This window comes from Monodelphis domestica, chromosome 4 (genome assembly GCF_027887165.1).
Source record: "Monodelphis domestica isolate mMonDom1 chromosome 4, mMonDom1.pri, whole genome shotgun sequence".
Classification (NCBI taxonomy): Eukaryota; Metazoa; Chordata; class Mammalia; order Didelphimorphia; family Didelphidae; genus Monodelphis; species Monodelphis domestica.
In genome coordinates this window covers 66,142,977-66,167,795 of record NC_077230.1, presented here as the reverse complement: position 1 = coordinate 66,167,795, position 24,819 = coordinate 66,142,977, and positions in this window count along the sequence as shown.

The following is a 24,819-nucleotide window of genomic DNA, read 5'->3' as shown; positions in this document are numbered from 1 at the left end:
TCTCTCTCTCTCTCTCTCTCTCTTTCTTTCTTTCTCTCTGTCTCTCACACACACAGAAAAAAATATGGAGGTGTTTTTTTTTTCCTGAGAAGTGGTAAAATTACAAAAATGACTATGGCATCAGGAAAAGCATCATGTAGGAGGTGACACATGAACTGAGCCTTTAAGAGATAGCGGAATTCCAACAGGTAGAAGTCAAGAAAGAACTTTCTATTTATAGGAGACAGACTGAACAATGACCTGGAAGTGAGATGTCATATAGAGGGAAGAGCAGTTAGCATAAACTAGGGACAGCTTGGTGATGTAGTGGATAGAACACCAGGTCTGGAGTCAGGAAGAAGAGTTAAAGTCTGGTCTCAAAAATTTACTTGTTGTGGGGCCCTGGGAAAGCCACTTTACCTTATTTGCCTCACTTTCCTTATCTGTAAAATGAACTAGAAAAGAAAATGGCAAACTACTTCTCTAAAATCTTTGTCAAGAAAATCACAAAAGGGTCACAGAGTCAGACACGTATGAGAACAACTGAACGAATTAAAAGTAGCCTAAACTAAGTGGGAGTAATATGAAGTCAGTTTGAAAAGAGAGCTCAAATTCAGATTGTAAAGAGATTTAAATTCCAAACAGAGACATTTATATTTTCTAGACCATAGAGATCTCCTGAAACTTCTTGATCTAGTAAATGACATGGCCTAGAGATCTCTGCTTTGGTAATTTGGCAGCTGTGTGGATGACAACTTGAAGAGAAGAGAGATTTGAACCCAGGCAAACAATTAGGATACATTTCCAGGAAACTGCCTCAATTAGGGGCTGAAGTCAAGTGATTGCCAAGTGAAGCAAGAAAATGTAATAGACGAAAAAGATGTTGTGTAGGTAAGTCCAATGAGATTTAATGACCATTTGGATAAATGTGAGAGTGATGGATGGAGGATAACTACAAGGTCAAAAAATCTGGTTAATTTGAAGAATGGTAATGCCATGGGCAGAAGCTGAGGAATTCAGAAAGGCGGTAAAGTTTGTGAGAGAAGGAAGATGGGTGGGTTTATGAAGGAAGACTGAGCAGCATTTTTGAAGTGCTGAGTTTGAGGTTTCTGTAGGAAATATCAAGCAGGTACTTGGCTTTTATAATTGGTGCTCAAAAAAGGCTAAAGGCTGGCTGTGAAGATTTGAAAGTGATTTGTGTAGATACAATCATTGACTCAGTGGAAACAGATGAGATCACTAAGGGGGAAAGAGTGGAGAGACAGGAAGAGAGAACCCAGGAGACAGCTGTGATCATAGCTAAATGTGAAAGTTTGGTGGGGAGACATGGATGGTTATACAGAAAAGGAGGGGACAGCAAAAGATCCAAGAGAAATTCGTATAATGCTTTGAGTATTCAAAAGCACTATATATATATGTACATATATATATATATATATAATATTATTTGATCCCAACAACAATTTTGTAACATAGATACTATAGATATTATTTTCATTATAAGAAAAAAGCCCTAATCCTAGAATTGGAAGACCTGTGTTCAAGTTTGGCCTCCCTGGCCAGGTAACTTGATGTGACTTGTCTCAGTTTTCTCATCCATAAAATGAGGATAACAAATGCACCTAAGTCACAGAGTTGTCATATGGATAAAATGAAATAATGTTGAAACATATTTCACATACTTCAAAGCACTATACAAATATATTTATGCACACATATATATGCTAGTTATGATGATGGTGAGGATTCTCCTTATAATGTGGTACTTACAAATGCCTTAACAGTGTTTAAAATCCCATGATGAGTAGTTTATAATAGCAATCCATTTACCTTAACTTTTTCCTAGAAGTAAATAGAATCATTTCAGTGTCTCTCAAATCCTATGCAGCATGGTTTATCCTCACAAAAATCTGTGATCTAACTTTGTTTTTTGAAGGAACTAGGAGTGATGCATAAACAGCACCAACATTGGGCTAAAATGAGAGGGGAATGAAAGTGAAGTCAATTATTCCCCCTCACTGGGTCCCTTCATTCAGCTTCATTTACACTAAAAAGTAAATGACTGACCAAGAGTCCTACTCTGTTCCTTCCCACATCAATTTTTATGTTTAAAAAAGTGCAAAGTTTTAATTTAAGGGATGAAACTCTTTTTTTAATTTTTTGGTCAATTTGAAACATTACTCCCTGGTTACAAAAATCATTTTCTATTCTTCCCTCCCCTCCCTTCCTGTAGCTGATGCACAATTCCACTGGGTATTACATGTGTCTTTGATCAGAATCCATTTCCATGTTCTTGGTGTTTGTATTAGGATGTTCATTTAGAGTCTACATCCCCAATCATATCCCCCTCTACCCTTGTATTCAAGCAGTTGTTTTTCTTCTATGTTTCTACTCCCACAGTTTTTCCTCTGAATGTGGATAGTGGTTTTTATCATAGATCCCTCCTAGTTGTTCAGGATCACTGCATTGCCACTAATGGAGAAATTCATTACATTTGGTTGTACCACAGTGTATCAGTCTATGTACAATGTTCTCCTGATTCTGCTCCTCTCACTCTGCATCACTTCCTGGAGGTTGTTCGAATCTCCACGGAATTCCTCCACTTTATTATTCTTTTTAGCACAATAGTGTTCCATCACCAACATGTACCACAATTTGTTCAGCCATTCCCCAATTGAAGGGCATCCCCTCATTTTCCAATTTTTTGCCACCACAAAGAGCACAGCTATGAATATTCTTGTACAAGTCTTTTTCCTTATTATCTCTTTGGGGTACAAACCCAGCAGTGCTATGGCTGGATCAAAGGGCAGACATTCTTTTGTCGCCCTTTGGACATAGTTCCAAATTGCCCTCCAAAATGGTTGGATCAATTCACAACTCCACCATCAATGTATTAATGTCCCTACTTTGCCACATCCCCTCCAGTATTCATTACTTTCCATAGGTGTTATGTTAGCCAATCTGCTAGATGTGAGGTGATACCTCAAAGTTGTTTTGATTTGCATTGCTATGATTATAAGAGATTTAGAGAACTTTTTCATGTGCTTATTAATGATTTTGATTTCTTTGACTGAAAATTGCCTATTCATGTCTCTTGCCCATTTATCAATTGGAGAATGGCTTGATTTTTTTGTACAATTGATTTAGCTCTTTGTAAATTTGAGTAATTAGACCTTTGTCAGAGGTTTTTGTTATGAAGATTGTTTCCCAGTTAGTTGCTTCCCTTCTGATTTTGGTTACATTGGTTTAGTTTGTACACAAACTTTTTAATTTTATGTGGTCAAAATTATTTATTTTACATTTCATGACTCTTTCTAAGTCTTGCTTGGTTATAAAATCTTTCCCTTCCCAAAGGTCTGACATGTATACTATTCTGTGATCACATAATTTACTTATACTTGCCTTCTTTATGTTGAAGTCATTCACCCATTCTGAGTTTATCTTGGTGTAGGGTGTGAGGTGTTGATCCAAGCCTAATCTCTCCCACACTGTCTTCCAATTTTCCTAGCAGTTTTTATCAAATAGTGGATTTTTGTCCCAGAAGCTGGGATCTTTGGATTTGTCATAGATTGTATTGCTAAGATCACTTACCCCAAGTCTATTCCACTGATCCTCCTTTCTGTCTCTTAGTCAGTACCAAATTGCTTTGATGACCAATGCTTCATAGTATAGTTTGAGATCTGGTACTGCAAGGCCACTTTCCTTTGTATTTTTTTCCCCATGATTTCCCTGGATATCCTTGATTTTTTGTTCTTCCAAATGAACTTTGTTATGGTTTTTTCTAATTCAGTAAAAAAGTTTTTTGGAAGTTTGATGGGTATGCAACTAAATAAATAGATAAGTTTTGGTAGGATGGTTATTTTTATTATGTTAGCTTGTCCTACCCATGAGCAATTAATGTTTTTCCAACTATTTAGATCTAGTTTTAATTGTGTGAAAAGTGTTTTGTAATTGTGTTCATATAATTTCTGTGTTTGTCTCGGCAGATAGATTTCCTAAGTATTTTATATTGTCTAGGGTGATTTTGAATGGGATTTCTCTTTCTAATTCTTGCTGCTGAGCTGTGTTGGAAATATATAGAAATGCAAATGACTTATATGGGCTTATCCTTTATCCTGAAACTTTGCTAAAGTTGTTGATTATTTCCACTAGTTAATTCTCTAGGATTCTTTAAGTAGACCATCATATCATCTGCAAAGAGTGATAGCTTGGTCTCTTCATTGCCAATTTTAATACCTTCAATTTCTTTTTCTTCTCTAATTGCTACTGCTAGTCTTTCTAGTACAATGTTAAATAATAGAGGACATAATGGGCATCCTGTTTCACTCCTGATCTTATTGGGAATGCATCTAATTTATCCCCATTGCAGATGATGTTTGCTGATGGTTTTAGATAGATACTGTTTATGATTTTTTATGAAAGATCTTTCTATTCCTATACTTTCTAGGGTTTTAAATAGCAATGAGTGTTGTATTTTGTCAAAGGCTTTTTCTGCCTTCATGCCGATCACATAATCATGTGATTGTTGTTGGTTTGCTTGTTGATATGGTCAATTATGTGGGTGGTTTTCCTGATATTGAACCATACTTGCATTCCTGGTGTAAATCCCACATGATCATAGTGAATAACCCTCCTGATAACTTTCTGAAGTCTTTTTGCTATTATCCTATTTAAGATTTTTGCATCTATATTCATTAGGGAGATTGGCCTATAGTTTTCTTTCTCTGTTTTTGACCTGCCTGGTTTTGGAATCAGTACCATATTTGTGTCATGAAATAGATTTTGTAGAACTCCCTTTTTGCTTATTATTTCAAATAGTTTGTATAGTATTGAGAATGGCTGTTCTTTGAATGCTTGATTAAATTCACTTGTGAATCCATCAGGCCCTGGGAATTTTTTCTTGGGGAGTTTTTGATGGCCTGTTCAATTTCTTTTTCTGATATGGGATTATTTAAGAATTCTATTTCTTCTTCTGTTAATCTAGGCAATTTATATTTTTGTATATATTCATCCATATCACCTAGATTGCCATATTTATTGCCATATAATTGGGCAAAATATTTTTTTAATGATAGCCTTAATTTCCTCTTCATTGGAGGTGAGTTCTCCCTTTTCATATTGGATACTGTTAATTTGATTTTCTTCTTTCTTTTTTATTAGATTGACCAGTACTTTGTCTATTTTGTTTGTTTTTTCAAAATACCAGCTTTTAGTCTTATTTATTAGTCCAATAGTTCTTTCACTTTCGATTTTATTAATTTCTCCTTTAGTTTTTAGGATCTCTAATTTGGGTTTCTTCTGGGGATTTTTAATTTGTTCACTTTCAAGTTTTTTGATTTGCATGTCCAAATCATTGACCTATGCCCTCCCTAGTTTGTTAATATATGAACTCAAGGATATAAGTTTCCCCCTGAGTATTGCTTTGGCTACATCCCATAGATTTTGAAAGGATATCTCATCATTGTCATTTTCTTCAATGAAATTATTAATTGTTTGTATGATTTGTTCTCTAACCAATTTTGGAGAATCATATTGTTTAATTTCCAATTAATTTTTGATTTGGCTCTTCATGTACCCTTACTGATCATTACTTTTATTGCCTTATGATCCAAAAAGATTGCATTTATTATGTCTGATTTTCTGCATTTGTATGCCATGTTTTTATGCCCTAATATGTGGTCAATTTTTGTGAATGTACCATGTGCTGCTGAAAAGAAGGTGTATTCCTTTTTTTTCCCTATTTATTTTTATCCCTATATCTATTAACTCTAATTTTTCTAAAATTTCATTCACCTCTTTTACCTCTTTCTTATTTATTTTTTATTTGATTTATTTAAACTTGAAAGTGGTAGTTTCAGGTCTCCCACTAGTATAGTTTTAGTATCTATTTCCTCCTTGAATTCTACTACTTTTTCCATTAGAAATTTGGGTGCTATACCATTTGGTGCATACATGTTGATTAGTGATATTTCCTCATTGTCTATACTCCCTTTTATCAGGATGTATTTGCCTTCCCTATTCCTTTTAATCAGGTCTATTTTTGCTTTGGCTTTGGCAGATATCATAATTGCAACTCTTGCCTTCTTTCTATCAGTTGAGGCCCAATAGGTCTTGCTCCAACCTTTAATTCTGATCTTGTGAGTATCTACCTGCCTCAGGTGTGTTTCTTGAAAACAACACATAGTAGGATTTTGGATTCTAATCCACTCTCTTATTTGTCTATGTTTTATGGGTGAGTGCATCCTCTTTAATGTTCAATGTTATGATTGTCACTTGTGAATTCCCTAGCATTTTTATATCCTCTCCTAGTTCTGTCCTTTCTTCTTTTGCTATATTTTTTAAACCAGTGGTTTACTTTTAATTGATCCACTCGAATACCCTCCCTTGATATGCTTCCCTTTCTGGTCCCTCCCTTTTTGTTCCCTTCTTGTTTTGTTTTTTTTAGGGTCTACTAAGTTCCCTCCCCCTTCTCCTTCCCTCCCTCTTTGTACTACCTCCCACCTAGCCCCTTTAGTTTTACCTTCTCCTTTACCCTGTAGGATAAGATAGAATTCAAGGTCCCAATGGATCTAGATGCTCTTCCCTCTCAGAGTTGATTTCACTGAGAGGAAGTTTTAAGTATTATCTATTAGCATGTTCTTCCTCTCCTTCTTATAAGATTATTCTTCCCCTCCTGTTCCCATGTGTATCTTTGTGTGAAAAAGATTATTCTATTTATTTTATTTCTTCAAGTATCTCTTGGTACCCTCTTTGATTACCCCCACCCTTTTTTCTTTTTTTGAATATCATCTTTTTTCTTATCAGTGATTCTTCTAATTTCTATTATAATGAATAGTTTTTGAGATTTTGAGATTTCAGATTTTGAGATTACAAATAAAGTTTTCCCTATATATTAGTATATATAATTTAATCTAATTGTAGGCATTAAAGAAGAGAGTTTGAATACAAAATTTTTTTTTCCTTTTCCCTCTTTTTCTTATTTACCTTTTTATTTTTCTCTTGATCTTTGTGCTTGGATATCAAACTTTCCACTTAGTTCTTGTCTTCTCTTAACAAATACTTGGAAATCTTCTATTTTGTTGAATTCCCATACTTTCCCCTGGAAGTATATAGTCAGGTTTGATGGATAGGTGATTCTTGGTTGAAGACGCAATTCTCTTGCCTTTCTGAATGTCATGTTCCAGGCCTTGTGGTCCTTTAGAGTGGAAGCTGCCAGGTCTTGTGTGATTTGGTGTTCCTTGGTATCTGAATTGTCCCATTTTTTTCTTCTTGTACAATTTTCTCCTTAGCTTGAAAGCTCTGGAATTTGGCAATTACATTCCTGGGAGTTGTCTTTTAGGGATTTAGTATAGAGGGTGTTCTATGAACTCTTTCAATGACTATTTTGGCTCCTTGTTCAAGAACATCAGGACAGTTTTCTGGGATGATTTCTTATAGTATGATGTCAAGATTTGTGTTTATTTTTGGATTTTCAGGTAGACCAATGATTCTAAAATTTTCTCTCTTTCCTCAGTTTTCCTAATCTGTCACCTTGTCAGTGAGATATTTTATGTTTTATTCTACTTTTGTCAGTCTTTTGACTTTGCTTTATTAATTCTTGTTGTTTTGCAAGATCATTGGTTTCTAGTTGCTCAATTCTGGTCCTTAAGACCTGGTTTTCTGTTTTAACCTTTTGATTTTCAGCTATATATTTTTTTTTGTTTTCTGCTATAATTATTTGGTTTTGTGCTATAATTTTTTTGATTGTCTTTTTGAACCATTTCCCTTTTATCTTGCCAGAAAGCTTCCATCTTTTTGATAAGCTCCAATTTAAAATCTTCCAGAGCTTGTGGACAATTTCCATTTTTTAGAAGTTTTAATTTTTGTTTGAATTTTCTCCTGTATATCTTCTGTTGCCTGGGTTTTTCCTCCATAAAAATTTTCGAGGGTCACTGCCTTTTATTTTTTTGGAAGGAGTTTGGGGCTCCTGTGAGCAATTAGCCATCACTGTGGAAGATTTACTTTCCCTTTTTAGTCAGAAATCTGAGTGAGCTGGGCAGGTTCTCTGCGTATATAGTTAAGGAGCAAGGATTTTGCCTGAGGCAAGCTCTCGATTCTCCGCAGCTAGGCTACCTTCCCAGGGGTGCCTAAGGTCTGCATTCCCTGCTCACCAGGGTTTTGGGTGTAACTGCTCTCAAGGGTAGGTCCTTGGTGGTCTTAGTCAGCTTCCAAGACCTAGAGGTGCCCCTTGCTCACTCCAGAGTGCTCCTCACTCACTCACTGATTCTGGTGCACACTGGCTCTGACTCTGGTTCGGTAGGTGGGGTGGGGGAGAGAAGATCAGCTCATGGGAACTTTTTCACCCCCTTATAGTGTGGAAATGCCTAAATCCCATGAACCTTCATTGCTGCACCCTACTGTAGAGTCCCTTCATTCTTATGAAAATGTTTTTTGGGGTCTTTTGAGGTAGTCTATATTAGTGGGTCTGAGGAGAGGAAGCCATCCCACATCTAGACTGCCACCATGCTTACCCAAAACTCCCCAAGAGATGAAACACTTTAAAACTTTAGGCATTAATAGTGATTTGTTATCTATCAGTCTGTCAGTCTACCTCTCCATTTCTGTGTGTTTCTATCTCTCTCTGGCTCCCTCTCTTTGGTTGAGAGGATAGTTTTTTTATACCCCATAAATCACAGGAGGGAACATAATTTGTATTTGCCTGAAAATGACCATTTAAAATAAAAATGTTCCCGCCACCAATATAAGGGAAGCTTTTGTTTAAAAAACAAAAATTAGCTGAATGGCTACTGTGGAATGATCTTTACCCCAAATCTCATCACCAAAAAATTGAGACACAGTGCTACAGTAGAAAAGAACCTTAGGCTTCAAGCTAGGGTACCTTTATGACAAGTCATTGAACTTCTCTAACCTCAGTTTCCCCATATTCAATATTAGGGGTATTGAACTGAATGACCATTGAGTTCCTTTTTAAGTCCTAAGGTTTTTAAACTATGACAATAAAACTTGTCCTCCTATAGATTCTATCATTTGAAACAGGATAATTTGAGGCTGTTTTTGAGCTCCAGAGGAAGGCTGAATTTATTTTGTTTTGTTTTTCTTAATGGTGGAATAAATGCCCAGAAACCCTTTTCTAATCAATCTAAGGCTATCTCTATTTAAAACTACTGCAACATTTTCATTGGTTTGTTAAGTAGTTATGTTTTATTGTTTTATTTTTAGCCAATAACTAGATGGTTAATTAGTCTTTATCCAGAATATAACCTTTAATAATAAATTCTAGATGTTCCTTGTTAAATAAGACTTTATAGAATCTTTTCCTTTCTTATACATTCCTATCTTCAGAAAACAGCTTTTCTGAAAGAGAACCTTTTTGTGACCTACAGACTTTGTGGAGACACAATTCTTATATGAAATATTTGAAGACTCCATTGGGAAAAATGAGAATCAAGGAAGGAAAGTAAAGAGAGGCCAATTTGGAATCAGTAAAGGTGGTACTTTCTAACAAATTTGAGCCCTCAGAAAATGAAACGAGATGCTGTTTCTAAGGTAGGGAGATCTTTGAATTTGAAGTATTCTGATTTTGGAGGACTACATTTCAAGGTTCTGAAGAGGGTTGGGTTGTTAGTTGGATTAGATAAATCATTTTCTAATACTAATAATGTGTGATTCTGTGAGTTACTTTATTTCCAAGTTTTATTGTTCATCTGTTAGAAGAGGCAAGACTATAAAATAATGAAACTTTTTCATGACAATGTGTGAAAATGTCTTTTATTTCTTTACTTTGTAAATGAAGCCATTCTAATCAGTAGAGCACCTTGATTTTTCCCAAAGTTGTAAAATTTGTTTTTTGAAAGGAAAATTTATTTTCTTTCAACCAAAAGCATTTCTATATTTTTCTCTAATGGTTTCTTGAATTTCCAGAGAACAATATCTTTTAAATTTCCACCCTTTCCCTTAATATTACACTTTTATACTCTGATAGATTCATGAACTCATCAATGCAGGTACCCCTCCAATGGTGCAGATCATAGCCTATTCATGCCTTCTTATCAAGCACAATTCTTGTTCATAACATAAGCCCTTCATAGAAAATCTCAGCAATGAATAAGAGGTCTTCCTCTGTATTTTTTAATATTTCAGGGATATCTGTACAATACTCAGGCTTTCAATCTTTTATCACTCATTTTTGCTACATGCCTGACTCTTTGCCAGTAATATATACCTCTAATCATGCATTTTATGCCAACAGTAATAGGCTCCAGCCTACTTACACCCACCATGCATCTTTCCATTGCCCTTTGGGTCACTTATAATTTTTATTCTTGAATATTGTACTTTTTCCTAATTTGTAGGCATAAAGCCTCACTGGAAGAAGGATGTTAAAAAGATGAGCTTTGACAGTTGTAACAGTTGGGATCATTGAAAACACTTCACAATTTTGGAAATGAGATTCAGCCCACCGTCTTCTCTCTTCTCAAATCTTGAGTCCATTTGACTGCTATCTATGTACTTTACCAAGGTATATGTACTAATTCTATAGACTGCTCAACTAACTGCATGTCATAGGCTGGGTAATATGAATTCTTCAGAGATGCTCCACCTCTGTATTTTCTTCAAAAGTAAGCCAAAAGGTGCTGAAAAAAAATCACAAAACCCCAAATTTATTAAAACTGAATAAATGGGAAAAACTGGCTACCACTTTGGGAAGTATTTCAGAATTAGCTATCTGTATATGTGTGAACAGATTGGATCAATATGTCCTATCTCTTGGTCTCACTCCTTTATTCTTATCTCTCCACTTCTATGATTTCATATACTCCCATAGATATACTCATTTCTACTTAGAAGCCTTACAAATCTATATACTTAGCCTCAACTTCCCCCTGAACTTCATTCCCATGTCCTTGGACCCATTGGATATGTTCATAGATATCTTTCAAGTACCTTAAATTCAACATTAGCAAATCAGAAATTGCTATTTCCCCAAACCCAGAAATGTTCCTTCTCCAAACATCTTCATTTTTGTTGAGGTTATTATTAACATCTTCCCAGAGACCCAGGTTTAGAAACTCAGAGGTAGGTAGAGGATTGCATATTGGAGGTAAGGGAGAGTGAAGACTAAAGGATATTCATTCTATCTTCATGTACCTTTTCTATCCATCTCCTTTACATGCACATAGAAGGTACCATAGCCCAAATCCTCATGGCCATTTCTTGGAAAAGTCCAATAACATCCTAATTTGTCCCTTTACTGCTAGTCCCCTCCCTCTCCAAAATATCTTCTGCCAGTTACGAGAAAAATCATTCTAAATATGAGATGCTTAAGAACATTCAGTTGCTCTCTCCTTGACAATATTACATGCTAAATAAACTCTATAACAAAGCATTTCAAGCTATCCACAATCTGACTCCTAACTACTTTTCCAAGGTTACTGCACAGTGTTCCCCTTCACAAACTCTGTCACAGCCAAAGTGAATTATTAGTCACAATATTCCACATTTGATATTCTTCTTGAAGAAAAATTATGGGTTATATAGATGTAGCACCTCTGAATAACCTACAAACTTTTCATTTCTTAAGCCCGAAACATATTTTCCAGTGGCCCTTCTGCTCTTTTGCTACTTTCTGCTCCTCCCACTTTTTCATTTAATCATTTATTGTCAAGACTGACTTGTTTGGGAGGATTTTGAAAAGCTCTGCAGAGAAGTCCTCTATTTTATTCTTTTAGCACATATTGGTGCCTAAAATGTCTGTGTCTTCTCATCGTGAGCTTTGCAAAATGACCAAATGTTCCATTTAAAAATATACTACTGGGGGCAGCTCAGTAGCTCAGTGGATTAAGAGCCAGGCCTAGAGACCGGAGGTCCTAGGTTCAAATTTGGCCTCAGACACTTCCCAGCTGTGTGACCCTGGGCAAGTCACTTGATCCCCATTGCCTAACCCTTACCACTCCTCTGCCTTGGAACTAATACACAGTATTGACTCCAAGATAGAAGGTAAGGGTTTTAAAAAAAAAAGTATACTCCTTATTGCTATTGGGTACACAAAGAAAGTATTTGTAAGCCATCCTCTTTATATCTCTTGGTTCCATTCATAGGAATAATGTCAATAGAAATATAATTCTTCATTCATGTATCAACTCATCAGGTAAAAATCATACAATCAATTGCAAAATTGATTTTTCCAGAGAGTGTAAAATCTATTTTTTTAGCATTCTCTATCTCCTTTTCCAACACTGCACTAGCACTATTATAGAAGTCGAGGGATGTCCCTAAGGTCTGAGGAGAATTTCATATTTTTATCTGTTTACTGGGTCATACAGAAAGATTTCATCCCTCTGGTGTCCTACCTTCTGGTGATAAGCCTCTCTTAGCTAGTCTGATCCTTGGTTAATAGATAAAATGTATTGCTACAATGATACTTTGTGATTTGGCAGAATTGATCAGAGTTTATTCGAGCCTTTTATAATCCAGGATGACCTTCATTCCCACAATAAGAGATGGACTTGTGTGAAGGTTCTCTTAACATTATCAAATCAAATAGCCTATTCGGATAAGTCAGAGTTCAAAAACTTTGGACAAGTCTCCATCTGTTCTTTTCTTTCCTTGACCTTCCTTTCAACTTTCATAAAGTAGAAAAAAGCAAGAAACCCTGAACTTTGCTTTTCCTAATAATATTTTCATAACAATTATAGTTTTTCACTTATATATCTTGTTTAACCAGAGGATAAACAGGAGAAGCACATTTCTTTTTTTCCCCCTTAGCAGAAGATGATGTGGCTTGGCAATAATGAGGTATCTATTTCTTTCCATATGCCTAAATTCCAATCATGTCTTGGGGGCCAGAGTTAAGTGGGTTTTTATTTTTAGATCCTTCCCTGATCTATAACATGTCTGTTGGTTAAGAGCCAATAATTAAGGCAATTCAGTCTGTATTACTTCAGGAAATAGGTTTACCACTCCATAAATCTTGTGTTATACCTTATTTACATCATTCCCAAGCATGACCTTTATTCTACTCACCCACTTGGAATCTAATTTAATTTACTATAGTGTGTGTACTTCTTACACAACCTTAGCAGGGGTTTGATTCACTCTATCGTAAGCCAATTATACTTTGTTGAACCTGAAACTGGAAATGATGTACAGTGACAGTTTTAACAAAGTTTCGATTAGCGCATTCAATTACTTTGGGAACATCCCACTTATCAATGTGCCAAACAGGTAATTCATTTAAGACTCTGACAAAGAGTAGGGGATTGGATGATTCATTAAGTAGTCTTTGGTTACAGGTCCCACACTCTAGTACTTATCAAACTACTCCCCTTTGGAAGCATTCGCAGGTTAATTTCAGGAGTGTATTTTTCAATAGATTGAGAAAGCAGCATTGTCCTATTCACCAAATGTTCCTATCTGAAAATGGTTTACACAGTGCACGGAAATTTGCATAAACCTATGGCTCAGCAAATTAATCCCCATGCTTCATGGATTCAGAAATATGGAAGGCAGTTATTTTCAACTTTGGGAGAGAAAGTAGGAAGCCAACCCTAATTTTATAATTAACTGTCATGTAAATTCTAAGTTTATCACTTCTAGCATATTAATAAAAACAATTTTATAAGCAATTAATTGAGCAGCACATTCCTCCTAAGGCTTTTTGGTAATTCTTCATTTCATAGATGGGGAAAACCATGGCTCAGAAAAATCGACTGGCTTAAAGTCATTCCATGAGTCAGGAGAAAAAAAAGGAATCCATAAAAAAGGTAAATGGTAGGTATTTCTTCCTCGGAGTTTGGGTAATGTTGCCCACATAGTCACTTTATTACAGAAAACATATATATATATAAATTAAAAATACAGCACCCTATTGGGTGGTGCATCTCTTAGAAATAGAATAGGGGACAGCTGGGTGGCTCAGTAGATTGAGAGCCAGGTCCAGAGACAGAAGGTCCTGGGTCCTGATCTGGCCTCAGATACTTCCTAGCTGTGTGACCCTGGGCAAGTCACTTGACCCCCATTGTCTAGCCCTTACCACTCTTCTGCCTTGGAACCAATCCCTGGTGTTGATTCTAAGACAGAAGGTGAAGGTTTTAAAAAAAGAAATAGAATATCTTTAGTGTTTATACATATATTTTGAATTTATTGACAACTAAGGTTTCCTTTATTAAGTACTTGTAAAAAAAAAACAAATAGTAGATAGATAAAAATCCTAAATTATCACCCAAAATCTTTTACTTATTTTTAATTTATTCTTATTCTTATTCTTATTTATTTATAAATTTCTCATCATATCATCGTCACCATCAGGTGCTACCTTTTCATAAATATTCACTTTTTTGTATGGATGTTGTATCTCCCCAGGAAGACATATGATCCTTACAAGCCAGGATTGTTTCATTTTTGTCTTTGGATTCCCATAGCCTAGACTCGTATCTGGTACAAAGCATATATTTAATAACTAATTATTGAAGTGAATTGAAGTGACTATATAACCTTAACTACAGTAATAGGAAAATGATGAAAATTTTATTGCTATACATTTTCTATTATTTCTTATAGTTTCTATTAACCAAATTCTCTGTGTGAGTGTGTTATAAAACGGTGCCCTTTATCAATGATCAATTAAGGCAGGTTTTCTGTGAGAGAATAATACACTCAATGGTTAGAAAGTAGGTCAAACACTTTTTAGATCAGCTTTGTGTAGTGGGGCTAGTAATGAAATGCTTTAGAAAATTTGGTCTCTGGGCCAAGCTTTGTCCTCAACCAAAGAAGGATCTTAGAGTTTTGCCTCTTTGGACCTCAGTTTATGTTACAAAATAAAGGGGTTGAGCTAGACAGCCTCCATTCTCTCTTCTAATTTTAATAATATGAGATTTTATTCTCAAGAAAATATGGAGTTACAATTTAAAAAGCCTGGATTAGAACCTAATGTTGTCATTGACTTTTTTGGACTTGACTCTTGATAAACCACTTTGCGTAATAATCATAAAGATCATTGGTGGCATGATCTCTAAAAATATACCAATTCATTGTGAAGTTAATCCTCTAGTTTTCCAATCTGAGGCTTTTGTGTTAATTAGGATAATAAATTTAAAGCTAGAAAGTACCTTAGAGGTTAACTAGTATTCCCCTCTGCTTTTGGTCTGAGGTCTGAAGGGGTAAAGTGATTTAGCCCAAGTCACTTAGGGAGGAAGTAATATAAGTAAAATTGAAAGCTAAGTCTCTTGGACCTATTTCCAGAGTCTTTTCCATTACCTATACCTTACTTTTCTGGATATTTTATGAAATTATGAAGTTTGTGAATACTTAATTATATTCCATGATAGCAACTTTTAAAGAAAATGCATTATACTTTGTCCTCAACACAGAACTTTGTATGTGTTATGTAAACCTTCAGACTTAATAATGAGTTGAATAGAAAATGAATGAATGCATACACCAATATTTACATCAGAAGCAATAAGTGCTTAAGAATTCTTTCCTTGGTACTTTGCTCCAGCTTTAAGGAGACCAAATACTTTGCATGTGGTAATCAGTCCCTAATGGGGCATAACACATGATCACGGTGTATCCAATCACAATTCATTCCTGGGGGTCCCTGAGATATCCCACTCTCCCATGACAGGGCTAGATTCATCACCTCTGGTTCAAATCTCAAAGAACTCAAACAAAAATCAATGATGGAACTGGACCTACCATCATGACAGGTTGCAATTGAAATCATGAATTCGTGAACAGATTTCATGAAGTTATTCCTAAATTATATATCAGTGCTGCTCCTATACATTCTGTCTCAATAGAATTAGGTGTATGCATAATTATGCAAGCATAACTCATTCATTAATTTGATAAGCATTTGTTATGTACTTCTTATGAACAATTCAATGTGCAAGATCTGGGCATGCAAAGATAAAGGTTAAAAAGATTACATTCCTTAAGGAGTTTATATGCAGTTGAGTTTATAGCTTATAATATGTATAAATATTAATCGGAAACAAATGTTTACAAAGTAACTATTAAAGAATTTCAGAATGGGAGAGGACACTGACAATGGGGGATTCAGGTTATGTAGGATGTAAACCTGGAAGGAAGAGGGTATTTTTATAAGACAAAGTTGAGGAAGGAATCCTCTTAAGTCATGTGCATCAGCCTGTGCAGAGACAGAGAGGTCAGAGATTGGACCAAATAAATCTATCTCTTAATACATAGTCAAAATTGCTGCACTGAAGAGCCAATTGAAATCAGTTTATTCCAAGCTATTCTTTAATAATTCCCCCATTTGGCATGTTGGATATGACTAGCTTAGCCTGCAAATTGTCCAATATATCATAATTCCTGATACATCCCTATATCTGTATTAGGTGACTTTTCTATTATTATTATAGCTCTTATTATTACTTATCTTGCTATTCTTATTACTATTGTGTTGTTGGCTAGGTAAAGTTGGCCTTGAATCACAATGAAAAGGAATATTGAAGTCCAAAAAGCTGCAGCTTAAAAAAATGCCAAAGGTAATTAAAATAGTCTTCTCCATTGATCTAATTCATTGACATATTTTATAATGTACCATTTTTCTTGAATTTTATCATTCCTTTTATTGAAACATGTACAGAACAATGTTTTTTAAAAAAACAATTCTAATGATTACTTATTCCACAATGTCATCTTTCCCTAGTTGTTGATACGTGACAAACCCTGCAGGAAAACTAGAGTTGAAAAAACAATTTTTAGATGAATTTGGAGAGAAAAGAAAGAAATGTAAATATAAAAAAAGATTTCGCTAATTGTAATGCTAAGTACTTTGGAAAATTCCCTTTAAAAAGAGGTTATTTAATTGCTTATTTTACCTGGAAGTTGAACCATCTATTTCCATCTATCACATTGTAATGAGAAGTCATTATCTTGAACTCTTCTTTAATTAACATCAATCCTGATTAGTCAGAATAAATTAGACTCTTTGTCTGTTCTATAGTAGTAGACCCTGTAGTCAGGAGGCATTCAATTACACATATCAGATACACATTGTGCCAGTATAATTATTTTTTGCTGTGTTTCATGTGTTTACAATATATTTGAATCTTGAGATGCAAAATTTTGGGTTTCTTTCTCCTGAAGAATAGGAAAGAACATGAGGTTATCTGCTTTAAAAAGATAACAATAACAACACTGAAAGCATTAACCCCACACACACATTTTATAAACCAGAAATAATAATAAGATCAACCTGTAATTCAAGTTACTTTACATAGCTCAGTGATTCCAGCAGCTAACAGCATATCTGTGCCTTAATAGGATTGTTCAAATCAACACATACATATTTGAACAGTTAGATGCCCAAAATAGCATTCATGATGAGTTTTCTCTCATTAAATTAAGCACTGAGCATTTAAGTATTGAGGTGGGGAATCCTGGAAATACCATTGCTTCATAAGCTATGGCCTCGGATGTTTAAAAATAATATATCTAGATATTAAAATATTTAGACCAGTTCAGTTTTCTGATAAACTATAATTCCATTCAACAACTGCAAAGGCAAAAGATAAGATTAAGTGTGTGATTAAGCTATGCCTACAGAAAGAAACAAGCTTTTTCTAATGTAATTGCACTGTAAGATTAGCAAAATGCAATGATAAAGGTTTTACATCTAAGGTGACGGGTGATTCATAGACTTTTAAACAAAAGAAAGATTTCTGAGATCATGTTGTACTCTACCCTTAGTCAGGCCATGTATAAAGTATTTATGCTCACTTCTAGGCACTACATTTCAGTGAAATAAAACAAAACAAAGTAATTGATTAGCTGGAATGTGTCCAAAGGAGGGCAATCAAGATAGGGAATTGTGAGTTCATGGTATTTGAAGATCATTTGAAAGAACTGAGAATGTCTAGCCTGGAGAAGAGGAGGGAGACATAAAGGCTATTTCCCCAATATTTCAGAGGCTGTTATATAGAAGAGCAATTAGGCTTGTTCCATTTGGCCCTAAGTGGACAGAGAGATAAATTTCAGGTTGATGTAAGGAAAATTTGTTTCATGTTTAGAGTCAACCAAACCAGAATGGATTGGCCCAAGAGGAAGGCTTCCCTTTGTTTGGAGACTTAGAATTAAGCTGGATGACCATTAGTCAGGTATGCCTTTTTTAATATATGGGCGCTGATATCTCTTTCAATTCTGAAATTTTGTGAGGTCATTTATTCAACCCAAAATATGAATGACATCTCCAAGATCAGTAACAAGTGATCATCCAAAGTCATTTCAATTTCTTCTGGGAAAGGAAGTTCAGTATCCCCAGGGAAGTAAGTCCATTCTGTGTTTTGGGTACTTTTAATTAATTTTTAAGATGGACAGCTAGGTGGTTCTAGTGTCTAGAGTGTTGGGTCTGAAGTCAAAAAGATTTATCTTCTTTGGTTCAAATTTGGCTTCAGACACTTATTCCCTATTTGACCGTAGGCAAGCTTCGCTTAATCCTGTTTGCCTCAGTTTCCTCATCCATAAAATGAGCTGGAGAAGAAAATAGCTAACTACACGAGCAGCTTTGTTAAGAAAGCCACAAATCAAGACACAAAGTGTCAGACACAACTCAAATGTCTGAACAACAAAATTATTAAGATGTGTTTTCTTATGCTTAGCTAACATTTCTTTCTTGTGACAAAAAAATGAGAGACTTGTTTTGGACAAGAATATTAATTTATTTATTAGATTAGCATATAACCAATTGATAGATTAGTGCTCCTCTTGATGACCAAAGTCTCTGAAGGTCTCAAACAGAATTATATATAGAATTTTGGAAGCTCATTATTCAGCTCCACATTTCATACATCCCAAGACATCTCTAATGACAAATAGCTAATTAGGAGGTGGGCCATCAAATTCTCAACCCTTCCTAATCCCATAGGTGATAGTGATTGAGGAGGCAGGAAAAGAATGACTGTCTCCTTTGCCTTTTTGGTTAAATTAGAATTGTAAGGCTTGAATTAGATCTCACCATCTGACCTATATTATTAATCCCTGTTAAAAGGGATTTGGTGTGGTTAAAAGGAAAATATTCCTTGGAATTCTTTTTTTTAATCCTTATCTTCCTTCTTGGAATCAATACTGTGTATTAGTTCCAAGACAGAAAAGTGGTAAGGGCTAGGCAATGGGGGTCAAGTGACTTGCCCAGGGTCACAGCTGGGAAGTGTCAGAGGCCATATTTGAATGCAGGACCTCCCATCTCTAGGCCTGGCTCTCAATCCACTGAGCCACCCAGCTTCCCCTCCTTGGAATTCTTAAGAGCAAAGAAAATATGAAAATCAGTAGAGAAGTTAGAGCCTGTGATCCAATACCATGACACAGGAATTCTCTCTAAAATGCAAGAATTATTTCTAATTCAAGACCCTGATTAGTGTGTGTTGTTACAGTTAAAAGAGTGGTTGCCTTAAACTGTGACCGCAAAAATATGGTTTCAAGACAGTGTCTTGATTTTATATTAAAAATAAAGTGGTTGCCATGGGAAAAATTCCCAAATATGAAATACCCAAGTCAGCTGGGTTTTATGGAGATTTTAATTAATAAAAATTAAAGAATTAATGAAAGGGAGAGAGTAAGAGGCAATAATGAGAAAAAGGCTAGGCCAGCCTAGGCTTAAGCCTTAAGAGAGAGATCAGTCAGTCTTTAATCCACTCACCACAAGATTTGTTCCAAGCAAGATTCTAGTGTTCAGAGAGACCCACCAGTTCAGCTCCTCAGCTCCACTAAGTTCAGCCACTGAACCCTCCAATTCAGCTTTGGCAAGCTCCCCCTCAGAGGTCTTTCTGACCTTTTAAAGAGATTTTTCTCCTGTGTCACCTCCCCTAAGTTTTCACATCTACCAATCACAGTAGACGTTTTCACAGGAGTGACCATTCTTAATTCACACCTTCTTTAGTTCTCAACTTCTCTGAGTAGACTAAAACTTCACACCTCTTTTATTAAGCTTGTCCCTTGCAAGTTTGCAAGTTGCCTGACCTTTTAGTGATTAACTTGACCTTTATAGGTACTTAGCACCTTTTTGTATTAGATCTAAAAATAGACTTAGCTTAAGAGCTTTTGCCTCACTATAAGTATGAGTTAAGTACTTTTCATTGTTCAGTAAGGAGTTTACAACTTTATCTTCCCCTAAAGTATGCCTAAGTATGGGTGGAGTAATGTTAGAGTTCTCACATTCCTGATCAAGTACCTCCATTGTTTAAAATCGGGAATGGTCTTAACCAAATGTTCTAAGATAGAGTCTGAGAATTTTTAACATTCACAAATCTGAGAAATGTTAAGATTCACAGTGTGTGTGTGTGTGTGTGTGTGTGTGTGTGTGTGTGTGTGTAAATCTTCACACTACCTGCTTTGATTCATAGGTAAACTGTGTCTCTGTTTCCCCAATGAGTCACCCCAGATATGCTGACTATGTATTACATGTAGGGCCCAACTATGATGCTTGTGTGATTCTTAATATGATTTTTAAAGAGAATTGATAGATGCATTGACAGATAGCCATGAGGGGATGCTCCTTTTCCGACACAAGGGCCTGACAAACAAATACAATAACATTGTATGGGATAGACATAAAAGGAATAGGTGCCCAGGCCCCCATCATTCAATGTATTATGTCTAAGGACGCAAAAGTCTCATGATGCAGATGTTTGATTTCTGGGGACATCTTCCATTGCTGTCATCGTCCTATTCAGTTTTCAGAATCATGCTGGTCTTCAAAGTAGTTCCTTTGGCTGATCTGGTTTTCTCAGTGCAGTTTATTGGCAACATCTTCCTCTAAAATTGCTTGAAAAGCAGATCTTAAGACAATCTAATACAATCACAAAAATTTGCATTGCCAATAGTTAGATCAGATGGTCAGAAACCTTAGGCTTCTAATTTTATTAATAACCTCTGCACTAAAGAATTTACATTTCCTTTACTTTTTATTTACAGTTCCTAACTTCTATGTGAACTAGGTACTTGCTTTGGGAAACTGTCAATAACAGATTGAAAGGAAATTTAAGAGAATTTATGAGGATTTACATTTTAGAATGAGTTTTTCCTGTTAAAAATGTATATACACCCAATTTTTCAACCTTAGAAACAATATACAAAGACACATTCATCTGATCTTACCACATTCTTCAAAAACCTTTCATTTTATTATCTCACTTCATTATGTAGTCTCTTTTAATTATCTCATCTCTCCCCTATTTGTTAATATTATTTATTCATTTTAACTTTTTCAAACTTTAATTTTCTCTATATATCTACTACACCATGGTCCTAGCTCTGCCTCTGGTTCAGCTGATGTGTTTGATTTATGGCAATAAAAATGTGCTCAGTTTAGGAAACTGAATTGTCCCGAGGACCCATTTTTGTTGTGGAAAGCACTTGTTTCTCTCTGTTGGTGCAAATTGTTTTTTCCTGGATGACTAGAATATATACCTGGAAACTAGCTTCCAGAAATTTTTGACTATTTTCTTTGTCTCCTAACATACAAAATAAGGGATTAGGCTAGATGACTATAAAATCCATTCTAGTACTAATATTCTATGATTATGGCATAATATTTTGTCATTATGTGATTTGGGAATGGTAAAAAAGATAAGGAGTGTTACATTCCATTTTCAACAGAATAGAGTAGGAAAATATTCGGTATCTACTTATAGTTTTCTATAAGGGAGGCTATTTTTCTTCTATAGTTTCTTTTTGGGGGGGTAAGGAAGAGTGTTATATGTAATTGCGTGTGTGTGTGTGTGCTAGTTACGTGCTTGCTTGCTGATAGCTTCAAGTGATTGACTCAACAGTTGCTGTGATTTCTGAAAGCTAAGAGAAATAATAAACACTACTTGTCTTTTTTTCTGAAGCAATGTGAAGGGTGGTTTTCCTAAATATCCCCAACCCCACCACAAAAAACCACCACTACCACTTTGAATCTTTGTTCTCTTCATTTTGAATGTATTTATCAATATAATAATAGAATGTCAAGTCTTAGAGAGCAGGGACTTACTTTTAATTTTAGTACCTATCATGGTGTCTTGCACAGAGTTGGTGCCAATCAAGGGTTATTGGTTGATTGTTGGTTCATTGGATTGTGAGCTACTTGATGACAGGCATTGTTTTTTGCTTCTTTTTGTATCCCTGGTGTTTAGAACTGTGTCTGGCACATAATCGGTTCTTTTTTACATTTTGTAGTTTATTTTTATGTATATTTTTCAGATTACATGTAGACATAATCTTAAAATCATCTTCTGACATTTTTTATCCATGTTCTCTCCTTCCCTCTCTCTCCTTCCTCTTCCCCAAGATTGTAGGTAATATGAAATAGATTGTATATGTACTATCATACAATATATAATTTCATATTTGTCATGTTGTTAAAGGACATACATTTGCTTATACTGGGAAAAATTTATGGAAGAAATACAATGATGAATGGGATGCTTTGATCTGCTCTTAGATTCCATCATTTCCTTCTATGGTGGGGGATAGCCTTTTTCATGAATCCCTTGGAGTTGTCCTGGATCTTTGCATTGCTGAGAATAGTTAAGTCATTCACAGTTGATCATCAATTATTGCTGTTACTTTCTCATAGTAGATTTTTCATGAATGTTTATTGACTGATTGAAGTGACATTATTGACAGCTGATTTTCATCACAGAGTGAGTTTCATTACCAGTTTTCCTCTCCAATGAAACCAGACCCATCTGTCACTATACCTTTCCTTTCAAGTCATCTAACCATAAGGGTCTAAATGGGAGGAAATTCCTTAGAGATGATGAAGTTCTCTAGATGTTCCTGTATGTTGATGTCGTGTTGATTGTATCAAGAACCTCCAGCTCTATATACTGAAGAGCTTACTCAATGAGATCTACAGTCATGCAAAACAGATTAAAATAGATCAGCCTTGTAATTCTCACAGGATAAAATCAAATTCATCACTCTACTGTCATAACATTTGGATAGGCAATTGATTGAGTCAGTCCATCAACCCACATGATTTAACTATAAACTACAAATGGATAATAAGATAAACCCAGCATTGAATTGAAGATAGAGTGTTGGATTCATTTTGGGAAAAGATGCAGATATTAAGCTTCCCTTTAAAAGAAGAGCCTCATCTTTTTCAGCATCACTCTTCCCCAGTGGAGTTCCATTATGCTAGAACAATAAAAATCACAGATAATCCAATATAAGGTGGAAAGAGGCAGGGCAGGTCTAAATAGGCCCTTGTATAAGACCAATAATGCCTTGAACAGATAAAGTGGTTTAAAATACACAATTGAAGAATTATAATGTCAGAATAGGTTTGTTTAATATAGCAAGAAAAGTGGATAAAAGGAAGAAGGAAACAAATATTTATTGTCTATTATGTGCAAAGGAATATGTTAAGCACTTTACAAGTATTCTGTCATGAAATCCTTACAATATTGAGAAGGAGATGCTATTATTATTCCCATTTTACAGTTGAGGAAACAGAAGCAGAGAAAGGTTATGTGACTTGCTCAGGATCAAAGACCTAGTAGCTGTCTGATGTTACATTTGAACTCAGATCTCCCAGACTCCTGGCCGAATACTCTCTGCTTTGCCACTTAGCTGCTGCTACTGAGCTATCAACTATCTAACAAATGAACTCACATTCAAAAAATGTTAAAAGATTTAGAGGAAGACTTTCACTGAATCCAATAGATCTTCTATAGAGAATTTATGGAAGAACATGAAAAAAAGAATTGCATAGGGTGTTAATATGTGGATGGGCTGTGATACTGACAGTTAGAAGGAATATTTATATTTATGAGATCACAGATCCACTGGAAACTTCAAAGTAAGTGAGGACATAGAAAAAAGTGAAGATTTCTCCATCACACAAATAATTAGAAGGGGAGTGATGTCTGGCTGGCTCCCTGATTAGTTAGGATCTACTCATGATGTCAGCATCCTTTCATCCCTACTCTCCTTCAAATATATAAATATTTGTAGGGTCAGGAATGAACCAAGCTGATGCTGTTTGAAGAAAGTTTGTACTGTGCTTTCTCCTTATTTGAAGAGAAAACTTTATTCCCAAGTCATTTTCTGTCAAAACTTTAAAGATCAAAGCTCCCACTGAAAGGGAAATTTCCAGAGCTAGGAGATGAAGAACATGAAAGATTGTAAGAAGAGAGCGAAGGTTTATCTGTCCCCTTGATGCCTTATCATGACTGTGGATTTTGTCCCTGTGTTTTCTCTTCTTGCTCATACTGATTGGTTCAGCACCTCCACTTTACAAAAAGAAATGGGGGAAATAAAACAACCAAGTTGCTGTATCTAACTTGGCATGAAATAGTTTTCCTCTCTGATTTTGAAGTTGCATTTGTCTTAGTATAACATTTGTTCAACTCTTTAAGGTTAATCAGTTATGATTGAAATTGAAATGCAAACAACAATGGAATCATCTCCATCTTGCTTGATCTATCAGCATTAAAGATTATTGAATGGGAAGTATATCTTGCCAAGAATAAACTATGAACTTGATTTCAAACTAAAAAGACTTTTAATTGAGTTGGTCTTTCTAATTCTATTACTTGCCATGGGCATCTGACTGAAAAACTCATCATTTGAGTAGCATCAGCAATATTGAAGATGAAAGCAATATAGAATCTCATTTCCATTCCGTTCTGGTTTAATAGAGATGATCTAGAAATAAAGGTGGGGGTGATGGGAAGGCTTAGTTAACAACATTCGGGAATACAGATTTGGTAATAGAAATTAATATAGAAGAGAAAGATCAACGTTGCTCATAGAAGATGACAGGTTAGCAACCACGTTGACCCAGGTAAATAATTACATCTTATTATTCATTGTACGGGAAGGCAA